The sequence below is a fragment of the Chinchilla lanigera genome, unplaced genomic scaffold (genome assembly GCF_000276665.1).
Source record: "Chinchilla lanigera isolate Chin_1 unplaced genomic scaffold, ChiLan1.0 scaffold00038, whole genome shotgun sequence".
NCBI lineage: Eukaryota > Metazoa > Chordata > Mammalia > Rodentia > Chinchillidae > Chinchilla > Chinchilla lanigera.
In genome coordinates this window covers 11,983,003-11,993,234 of record NW_004955439.1, presented here as the reverse complement: position 1 = coordinate 11,993,234, position 10,232 = coordinate 11,983,003, and the positions used below count along the sequence as shown (strand labels likewise).

The 10,232-nt window shown below is 41.8% G+C and overlaps 1 long non-coding RNA gene across 1 annotated transcript in view; it reads right to left on the bottom strand.

Annotated features, from left to right (window-relative positions):
* Nucleotides 1–2,610: 2,610 nt before the first annotated feature.
* Nucleotides 2,611–10,232, bottom strand: part of LOC106149175 — a 29,684-nt gene continuing 22,062 nt past the window's right edge. Inside the window, exon 3 of the long non-coding RNA XR_001235169.1 lies at nucleotides 2,611–2,855. This is a non-coding gene — a long non-coding RNA (uncharacterized LOC106149175). The remainder of the gene's footprint in view (nucleotides 2,856–10,232) is intronic.

The following is a 10,232-nucleotide window of genomic DNA, read 5'->3' as shown; positions in this document are numbered from 1 at the left end:
CCTCCGGGCAGTTTCTGGGCAGTTAGAAAAGCCATTTTGCTAGAATCATTTTAGCTAAATAATTCGTATCACATCTAATAAGAATTACTAATTGTTAATTAATTATTATGAAATTTAACCAGAAGATTGAGAGCAATATAAATCCATCTTTCTGTTATGTTGGGACCAATACCCTCTTCTATATCTCCTGCATCAAATTCATTTTCTGAGCCAAGATCAAGCATAATTTTTTTTTTTTGTTAAGCAACAAAAAGTACACAACATGAAATGTACTCAAAGGACCATCTTATTAATATCAAAAGGACTGTTTCCTCATGAAAAAAAGCTTTCTGAGTAATAAAATGAGGGATTCATTAGCTCTGTTTTTCCATAGACATTGGAGCTTGTTTTAAGTTTCTGTTGTGGAATTCGGTTCTCAGAGCTTCCTGACTTACCAGTGAGGACAACTACTCTCATGACCTTTTCCTGTACTTCCTTCAGTTTGTTTCAATTTGCAGAATCTTTGCTGCTAAAGAGAAATTGAAATAACCAATCTGTGCGCTTTGTCGGGCTCTGACATGTGATAATGTTGAATGTACACTGGTTTCCAAACTGGCATCTGGGTTTCTTGCTGTTCATTCATTGCCTTGCCATTTGATAAAGTATGAATAGAATTCCCTGCCACATCCTAAGCCACTGGAGAATATTTCAGTCTGTAACACAAAGCTGGCCAGATGGAAATGACAACTCCCCCTACTAAGATCGCCATTATCCAGGTTTTCTGTGCTTTGGATAGTTCAATGCCTGATACAGGCTGATGACTTCTATTGTTTTAGAGAGCTTTTCAGTGTTGCTTCAGCTGCTAAGGTGGAAAAGTGCTCAGCTATTTTATCATTTGAGAACTTGATTTAGTGATCTCCTTAATGACTGCTTTCCATTGCCTGGACATTTATTTAAATTTTTATATACCATACCTAGTTTAAACTTTCAAAGACATTTTAAATGCATCCATAGCTGAGGCTGAATGCAAATATTCCTTCAATCCAGCTGAGATTATGCATCTCTTCCTTTAGGAAAAGGAGGAAAAAAACATGTAGAGACTGTCATAAATAATTTTCCTTAAGTGAATGCTGAAATTAGGCACCACATTGCTTGGCTCCTGGTAACCTATTTGCAGCCAGATATGTAGAGTACCCACTGGCCAAAGCCTCGCCTTTTCAGAAATGGAAAGCAGGAAAAACAATACGATCATCTTTTAAAGTGGCATGCTGGACCCATCTCCAAAGTTAAATATACCTAGACAGTTCTCAGCACAGTAACGACAGCTGACCTTGGAAGAAAATGATGTTGATGGCAGCCCACACGCTGGGCAAGGTGATAATGAACAAGATGTAGCCATGTATTTCTGGCACACACTTTGGACAGTACAAGGAGCTAATTGCATTTAAGTATTATCTTACACACGGTGACACAATCATTTTGGAAGAGAGCCAAAGTCTCCCTTTTAAGAAAAAGGTACGCTATTTTTAGCAAAATTTTATTAATTTTATCCTCTGAAACATCAAAAATTTTTTCCTGGATGAAATCAAATTGCATGAATCTTTCCCATCAATTCTCCCATGTATATTGTCAGTGCTCACATATATGTCAGTGGCTTCTGGGGTGAACTCTGAAATGACAGATCCCATTTTCCTTTTGCTCCTGGTGATCCTTGGTGTAGGGCTAACTCACCGTACCACTTACTGCAGTTCCCATTGAAATTACATGAAGGAAATACTCCTCCTGCTAGAGTCTGGTACCTGTCCAGGGAAGCTTGCCAGCCCACAGTGCCACAACGGGGAGAGAGAACACAAATGTGTCCAAGAACAAAAAAGCAACAGGAAGAAACTAGTCCTAAAGTGGCAGAGTAAGAATAGTCCTTGCTTTGCCTTTTAAATCATGGACACGTTGATACATAGATTAATGCTGCCCTACATACCTTTATGAGGGAGTCAAGCAGACTCTTGAAAAATAAAAAAGGAGAACTGACAAAGGAATTAAGGTATTTCTCCTACATACATATTTTTTAGAATGTGTCAGTGTAATTGATAGTGTATGTTGCTTTCTGGCTAGTTTTTAGTTCTATGTATATGAAAGATGTTGGGGTTAATTGGTCTCTTTCTAGAATTTGTGTTTTGGTCAAGTGCTTATAATTTTCATTAATATTTTTTAAAGCTCACATTTTCAACTAAAATAGATTTATAACTTTACTTTGCTACATACGTGAGAGCCAGATAGAAGAACAACAAGACAAAGACATCGTCGCTGCTCTCTGGGATTTCCATGCCAAATAACAGAATTTGTAGTTATTCCAAAAGCAAGCAGTAGAGACACAAATCTTTGAAAAATCAGAAACACCAACCTGAGAAGTTACTTCTAGGCCATCAGAATCCATTTGTGTTTTAAAGCTTTACCATAACCAAATTCAATTTGTACATTGGAAAACTAAAATGAAAAAGAATATACATTTATTAATGAAAAGAAGATGGAATTCAATATCAAAGGGAAATTTTTTGGAATTTGCCAAATTCCAGATGTAGTCCAAAGTTCTTTGACATGACCCATGGGATACCATGCAGCATACAAAACAAGGCAAACATCTGGCATATGACCCTGTCTCAGACAGAGACCGGTGACAAAGTATTCGGGGACCTCCCTTGGGGTTTCTGCCCCTCTTGTGAATCAATCACACTATTAGAATATTAATACAAATTTTACTTGTCCCATAGCTGACAACAAGCATCACATTTTTTAAACTGGGTGGGCTCCAAATAAACTCCTCCTATTAAAAGTCACCAGGAAGTCAGCAAAAAGCAGGCCATTCTTCTTACTGGAACCTGTGAATAAAAAGTACACTGTGCTGTTAGGTAGTCTCACTGCTTAAGAACTGGGGGGAAATGGACCATTTCAAGTATTCCAAAAACAATATGAACAGCTAAGAATCCAAGATCAAAGCCTTTAGAAAGTTCGGGAAGGATAAACAGGGAAATAAGCAGGCACTGGGCCCAGGGTGGCTGCTGAAGTAACAGGGACTTGAGTCCTACTGAGGCCTTTTCTGACTGAAACCCCGAAGCTGAAACAAGGAACCAAGCTGCCAAAAAGTACAAAAGAACAGCAACCACAAGGAGCTTACAGCGGTTCTCATTAAATCAGGCTTAGATCCAACAAGATGGACGAGAGGATTTCAAGTTCTACGATCTAACATGGAGATCGCTGTTTTGGGCAGCATGGGGACGTGGCTTTGGAGCAGGCCTGCCTTTACAGGACACAGGAAACAGCTCCTGGAGAGGCTTGGCTGTGGAATGAGCAAGAATTCAAATGCAAGGGTAAGGGTGAGTGAGGGTACTCTGTTCCCATTCTTCAAATACTCCAGAAGATGTGGTCCTGTCCATCCCCAGGTGTGCATGTGAGAGGGTAACGATGGAGTAAGCAAGCGTGAGCACCATAATTGGCAGCCATAATCCTCTTCACCCCAGCTCTGTGACCAGTCCCCCTCCCTCCATCCCTGCTGAAGGATGCTGATGTGCTTACTTCCGACGATTGGCTCTTAGGAATCTACAATAATATTTGCTGCCTTTTCCAGGTAAAAATTATTTTTATCTTAATTCAGACTCCTGTGGAACAAGGCAGAAAGCAGAGAACTGTGAAGACAGACACGTCTTTGGACCCTTCCCATCCCACCAAAGAGCAATGCCAGTTCTCTTAACACCATTTATTGAAAGACAGTAACTGTAAAAACAAATGCAAGACCCCTGTGCTTCCTAATATCAATGTATTTGCACTGACTTCACTTAGAGTTTCATGATACCATTGTTTTTTGGTTTTGTTTTGTTTTCTGGTACCGGGAATTGAACTCATGACCTTGCACTTGCCAGGCAGGCTCTGTGCCGCTGAACTAAATCCCCAGCCCCGTGATACCATTGTTTAGAAAGCAAAATGCTAGCTAGACAATGCTGGATGCACTCAAATCCAAATTTATAAAATGTACAAATTGAAATGTTTAAGATTTAAGAGGATTTGATGGATTGATGGGTGGATGGATGAATACAGTATTTGTTCACTTTTTTAAACAATTGTTTCTGAAGTAAGTTTATTCTGAAATCCTTTTGAGGAACTCCAGATTCAACAGAAATTACTTATACTCCCTTTCCAAAAGTGAAATTATATACATAGTTTTTCAGGAACATATATATTATGGAAAGGAAGGGTCACCTCTTATATACCGCCTTTATTACTGGAATTAGAGTTTTTTCCCTATGTCACCTGAGGTACAGAAGGTGGGAAGAGTAAACAAATTCTTCAGCCTTTCCTTATTAGTGACTAAAAGGATTATCAATTGTGGTGCTTGTGATGGTCACTTTTTTATAATTGCATTCTTTACTCCAAGAAACTCTGATCACCCTAACTTTTATAGTCTACTACATTTTGAAACTGTGAAAAGAGTGAAGGTTGCCTGAAAATCTGGCTCCTTGGTGTCCCAGCCATAGGCAAGTCTGGGAGACCAAAACACTTGATATGGGCCCCAGGAGAAAAAGCATCATGTTACCACCCACACGCAGACACGGCACATTCTCGTGATGCCAGGCCACTGGCGGAGGGCTCCAGGGGAGAGGAGGCACTTGAGGGCATTCCTTCAAGGGACTGGCTTCCTCTATGATGTCACTGGAAGAGAAGTCACTCTGCAACTTGCCCACCTCTTCCATGAAACTCCAACTGCCCCCACATGCGGTCCCCGTGAGGAATCTTCTCTGGGCCATGGGTAAAATATTAGTCATTCTTCCTAAAAGTCAAGAAAATCTGCCACCATGCAAATGATATTTACAATGTGGAACTTCAAATAATCAATGGGATGGGAGAGGATGTCTTAAAAATTGCTATCACTGGTTGTTGGTACATAAATACTCTCTATACTAGTTTCTAATTTTTGTGGATGTTTGAAATGCTTCATAATGAAATGGTTTTTTTAAATCTATTAGCACAGTTGGGGCAGGACACCAGCAAAGCCCCCAGAGAACAACAGAATGTACGTTAACCTCAGTTCTCAGAGTGAGAACACAGTCAGTATCTGTTATTCAGTGAGATGTCCCGACCATAGCTCTGCCCTATCTGATCAGTGCTGCCACAAAGCCGTTGAGGCCAGAGCCAATTCGGATAAAACAGCTGCAAAAATAAAGCTGCCCCAGCCTTGAAACCCGAGGAAAATAATAATTTGAAATTTAAAAACAAGATCTCTGAAATGAATCCACATCCCCCCTCATTCCTAATAACAACTTTTCACTTGAATTATGCATAACCATGCCTATTTGAATTACAAATGTATGAATTATTATTATTTGCAATGTGACTAAGTGTTTTGGCCCCACATGTTGAAAGCCAGCCCTGAGCTTGCCTAGGATCTGGCTGGCAAGGGGCGGGTAGCATCCGAGGGCCTGGGGGAGGCAGGGTACTCTTCTGAATGCTCAGCCACAGGGTGTGAGAGAGGCAGGGAGAGAGACTCTGCAGAGTGCTCTGCTTGACCTCCTCGCACCATGCAACGTCCCCACATCTCCTGGCTCCCCAGCCTATAACAGCTGCTACCCACTGGCACCACCTACATTTTAAACCAGCTGGAGACAGAGTTCTACGTGATAAGCCTGTTATATTTGCAGAGTAAGCAGGAACTCATAATGGCTTGGCCCCCTAATGACTCAGGGACCGGCCTCTGAGCAGCCACAGCAGTGAACACTGGCAAAGCAGGGGAAAAAATAATTAAAAGAGCCTTTGTCGAAGCTCCCTCTAAATCAGCCTTTTAAATGTGCTCAGTTTAAGAGTCCCAAAGTGCCAATTCAATTGTACTGGCCTCTAAGAGCCACAGAAACTCCCAGGATAACTATGGCCAATTAGTCAAGGAAAAATGTGTGTGTGTGTGTGTGTGTGTGTGTGTGTGTGTGTGTGTGTGTACGCGCGCACGCATGCACACATCCACACAATCATGAGTTGTTTAGACAATCAACGCACATACAGATAGAGCCCCTTGGAGAAAGGGTACAGTGCCCCCCAAACAAAACTGCTCTTTTCTTGTCTGGGAGAAAAAGGGAACACTTAAAAGATGGCAATAAAGGGTGACATTGATAATAAAACAGAGGGGGGAAAGGCTAGCACATAGGAAACCTTTAAAAGTCTGAAACTCAAACTTGTATTCTTAATGAAATCCACAAGGAAAGCAAGCCAGCCAGCTGACTGGAACCTAAGGGTAGGCCTGGTGAAGGACAGGCAGGGAGCAGAGAGAGACAGATAAAAAGAAGAAAACACCAGAGATGCCAAAACCAAAAGGGAAGGAAAAATACGTGGTGTCAGAAACCAAACACAAGAATAAAGATGAAACTGTCAACAGTGCAAAGGAAAACCCTGCCCTGGCAATGTGTTTTTGTTAACAAAGAAAATGTGTGCTTCATGAAGACTGTACCCAGCAAGACTTTAAAGAAAGGTGTGTGTGTGTGTGTGTGTGTGTGTGTGTGTGTGTTTCAAAGGGAGAAAAAGAGGTTTGCTGGCAACACTGGGCAGCTTTTGTCACCATTGACCATGGCAGATCCTTTTTCCCTGATATCTGCAGCCTGCCCTAGGCAACACGAGGCAGGCTGTCCCTACACAGAGGTTTTGTTTGGTTGCCTGGGTCTCCAAGCCACATCCATGCTGCATGGCTTCCTTCCACAAGGGAAACCAGAGCCTGCACAGTGTCAGCAGGGCACGCAGAAGAGGCCTGGCAGTGGGTAGCTCAGGACAAGAAGGAAGCAGGAACTTGGTGGGACAATCACAGACTTGCCCCAGAGTACCCTCTCCTGTACCCTCTCAACTCAGTGAGTCACTGGTCTCAAGCCCTGCAAATTCCATCTTAAATTGTGTGTTCGGACCCCAGGAGGCCTAAACAGTCACCTTTGACTCCAACAGGGCCTTTTTCAGACCATTGAGCAGAATGCTGTTGGATTGGTTTATTTGTTCTTTTCGTGGTCACGTTATTATTTAGACCCAGGTTTTAAATTTCTCCAATTCTAATTGCAGTTGCTCAGGGCATTGGCTAGTTTCAAGTTCTGAAAACATATCTGAACACCTCTCCCAGGAGTGGGCAAGAAGTTACAATAACGGAAAGGCTTGGCTCCAAGTTCAGCTGAATGTCAAAAGGCCCAAGTTTGGCCAAATGGACTTTGTATAATGAAATCTTAGCTTTCTTCTCTGTTCTTTCAGGCCAAATGCATACTGAATGAAACTGATGAAATTAAACAGAGTGACAGGCTTGCCATGTGCTGTACTGATTGCAATGATATAATGATAAGCAACAACAGGTACCTCTGCTGTTTTACTCTGTTTGAGTGTTTGCAATCATCCATTAGTTCATCCACTTGGATGTTCTACCCATTGTGCACCATCCACATGCTTTCATGGCCTAAAAAGTGACAGTCCTCCATGAGAAGTAGTGAACTTCCTGCTGCCCCTACTTCAGGACTATCGACCCTGTGGGAACCCCTCAAGTTTGAGGCCAGGCTACTCCATTTCCTACTCCCCCAGTGTCAGTGGGCTTGAGTTGTTCTACCTTCAAAGGAACAATACACTGGTCTCTGGCCCAACTTAGGTTAGTCATATATATTTGCTGGGTCAAAAGCCTATGGCAAGCAATACAGAATTTTGAAATAAATGTATCAATTTCTCTACCCAGAGAGCAGAACAAAACTCACTGACCCAGGTGATGGCTGATGCCATTTCCTTGATGATAAGCCAATCGATCACACTACCCAACTGTAACCCATACAGCACAGGGACATTCGCAAGCTAAATGGCTTCAATAGAAGCCTCTTTGCCCTACAAGGCCATAAGGATGAGCTGCAGTGAACTAGAAGGTCTATTTTTGTCCTGCCCCACTGTTAACACACTGGCATTCACAGTAAAGGTTAGGAAATTACATTAAACTTTTTTCTAGGTCAGGCTGATATTCTGGTATCTTAGGGCTACTAACAGGCCTCTTAGCTTGCTGGACCTTTTGTGCATTCACAGCACTTGGTTTGGCTACAAGAGCGAGAGGTGCTATGACACAGAAATCAGGCAGGCTCACCCCCTGGGCATGTCAGTCCTCTTCCAACTGGTCCTCACATAAGGAGCACCTTCTGCATGAAACAGAGGGCATGTCTCCCCACCTTCAGGACACTTACATTCTAATCCTAGGCTGCCATACTAACCTCGAAGCCTTAACAATTCAGTTCTTGTGTTTCTGAACTTTTACATCAGTATTTGGGGAACGGAAAGAAGGGGAGATGAACTATAAACAATGATATCCTTTATTGCCTATGAAAAGGGCAAAGCAGCTGATGATTAACTACCACATGCTTTGTGAACTTGAACAGTGACCACTTTAGTGCCAAAGACTTTATTTTTTATTCCGCAGAAAATGCTGGAAAAAGTAGTAAGAAAGAAGCCAAGCATCTGCAACTGTACACTTACAGAATGAGATGCTTAACTGCATTCTGTAGATTGCATGGATGAAGTTAGTAGTCACTTGTTTAACAATGCTTTGTCTGATTTTCCTACAAGTTAAATTCAAAATTTGACTTGGGGATGATACTCAAAGTAAGTATAATATGCTTTAAATATATTTTCTATATAATGTTGATAGCCTATCCAAAGCACTTAAAACATAATTCATTGTGAGTCTAATTTCTCTTAAAAGAGTTTGAATAAGCTAAGTTAGAACTCCTATTTTAAAACAATTATCATCAATCCAAGTTTCTTTAATGAGTGAAATATTCTTGGAAAGTTGATAGTAGAGTGTGAGGAATATACACAGTACTTAAACAAGTTGGGGGTAGGTATCACTATATTGAATAATTTTTAAAATTTCATATATTTAGCTCTCACTATGCAATTAGCATTGTGTGCATTGTCTTCTATTAGTTCTTTCCTTTAGCCCAGTGACATAGAATCCCATTTTACTGATGAGGACATTGAGGCATAGAGAAGCAGGCGTGCTCAGAATCACCCAGCTGACAATCATTGAAACAAAACCTAAACAACCTCTTGAGAAAAGATCCCACAGGAGAACAAACCTCAGAACACCTGTCCTACTCCAGTTCCTTCCTGAAGGATGTTGCTGAACTTCTCCTACCATGACCCATGTGGAAGTCAAAACCCAAAAGAGAGCTGTTATGAAATCCTAGCAGGTGGTGCCCACGCTGAGCCAGCCCATAGCATGTAGCTTTGCAGCAACCCCCCATACCCAGAGGCACACAGCTCATGTGCCTGGCCAGCCTCCACACCTCACAAGCAGAAGAGACAGGTACTTATGGAAATCTACTAACCTGAAGCTGGAGGTAGCATGGAGAGCTCACAAGTGGGTGTGAATGACAAGCAAAACTAACCAAAACAGTGTGAATATGATCCTGACTATCCAGCAACAAGACTTTACCAGGCCCACCTTAGCACTGGGGCCAGCTGATAACCTGGCAGAGAATTTCAGCCGTGCAGGTACCTGCAGTGAGTTGGTTTCCTCAATGTTCCCACAGTACCTATCCATGGAGAGTCCCCCACTGTGCGCCAAGGAACCGCAGCAATTCCACCCCTAAGAAGTGCAAACCAGTCCCTCCTTCCTACCTCAGTCTAGAGTTTCTCAGAGCCCAGCAACCTGCTCTTATCTCTCTGTGTTTAAAACTGACACATAAATGTCATGGTAGAGCCATGTATCTGTTTCCTCCTTTATACTTACTATGAGCCTCATAAAGGCCAGAACAGGATTTATGAGAGCACAACTTGTAGCATAAATAGTAAGTGCTCACTAAATGACCCATGGATTTGACAGTCATCAAATGAAATCTTCTTGGTGGGGCATTCTTCAATTGACTAGTCCTGATTTCTTTTGCACTATTGTGATACAGTTGTTTATTACATGTTAAATTTCTCAAGGCCTGCTATGGTTTGGAGATTAAATGTTTCCCCAAGGCCCTGTGTGTTGAAAGCTTGGTTCCCAACCTGAAATGCTACTGGGTGATGATGAAAGCTTTAGAAGATGGTGCCTAGTGGGAGGAAGCTAAGTCATTGGGAGCATGTCCTTGAAGGAGATCTACAGAAGTTTCTTCTTGGTTCTCTCTTCTTTCTCTGTCTTCTTCTTCTTCTTCTTCTTCTTCTTCTTCTTCTTCTTCTTCTTCTTCTTCTTCTTCTTCTTCTTCTTCTTCTTCTTCTTCTTCTTCTTTTCT